Genomic DNA, 1,338 nt, shown 5'->3' on the forward strand with positions numbered 1-1,338 from the left:
CTACTTCCAAATTTTATCAACAATTTTTAACTTTCCCTCAATACCAGAACTTCCGCAAAATTCACAAGTATAATTTTAATTCCCCTCTTAATCGTCGCGAACATAAATTAATTGACAATGGACAATATTGACAATGAACGTCCCATACTAGTATCCACGTTAATTACCAAATTATTTAATTGATTACATATTATTAATAAACTATTTAGCAATTAACGAATATATCGCCAAACGTCCCATACTAATATCCAATAATCTCATTGGAATGTGGCCTCAAGGATTATCGATCGGCGATAATCTGAGGAATAACCGAAATATTATTTTCGCCCGGGAAATCGATAATTTCCCGGAATCGGACCGCGAGAGAGCGCGAGAGAGACGGCACTATACCTCGCTGCTCGGTTAGCAGCGAGGAGAAATGCCCCAAAAAACCAACTTTACTAAAAAATCCATAACTCGGAATCCGCTCGGCAGATTCCGGAAAACCCTGAACCATTTGGCTCGGGACATTATCCCCCCCATCCTACAAAAATTCAGACGTAAGGGCCCATAATTAGTCCCCTTAACCCAATCAATAATCACGAGGAAATCTAACGCGCGATTTCCCACCTGTTGCATACAGCCACTCGTGGCGGCCTCGATTGCGCCACGAGGGAAAACCACCGGCCTGGTTCGTTGGCCGTGGACAATTTCACCCAAAAATCCACTTAAATTTACCCCCAAAACCCCATAAATTACACCGATGACCTCCCAACCGCACTGGGGGATAATTTGAACCGAAATTATTCGGAAAAACCCTCCACAACTTCTCTAAAACCGCCCAAAATTTGGGGGACACAACCGACGCCATTTCCATGGCTCGGAAAAATATCACAACCGCCAATAATTATCTGGGAGCCGCCAAAAAGGGGAAAAATCTCTAATTAGAACCGTAAAAACTCACAGTCGTTTTCCTTGCTGCCCTTCTCTTTCGTTTTAGGACCATCCTGGTGGCAGCTAATTGTCCTGGTGTTCTCGGGATGACGCACTATCACGTCTCACTACTCACTCACGTGTGTTTTCTCTCGCGGCTAATGCGCAACTAATTTTCGGAGGTCAGTGTCGCGCTGCGCTGACCCCCTAATCACGCCTACCAATCGATCGGGTGCCGATTGGTGGATCCCTCTACCCTATTCTGGGTCAAACCCTTCGCGGGAGAATTAATTCAAATTTGAATTAATTCCCCATCACTAAAATTAATTCCACCATGCGTATCTCCTCAGGATCGGTTCCCCTGGATTCTCGGGACTGAAAGACCTTAATCTCTAACCTTAACATAATATTTCTAAACTTAACCGT

This window comes from Fopius arisanus, unplaced genomic scaffold (assembly GCF_000806365.1).
Source record: "Fopius arisanus strain USDA-PBARC FA_bdor unplaced genomic scaffold, ASM80636v1 scaffold00295, whole genome shotgun sequence".
In the NCBI taxonomy this organism is placed as follows: domain Eukaryota; kingdom Metazoa; phylum Arthropoda; class Insecta; order Hymenoptera; family Braconidae; genus Fopius; species Fopius arisanus.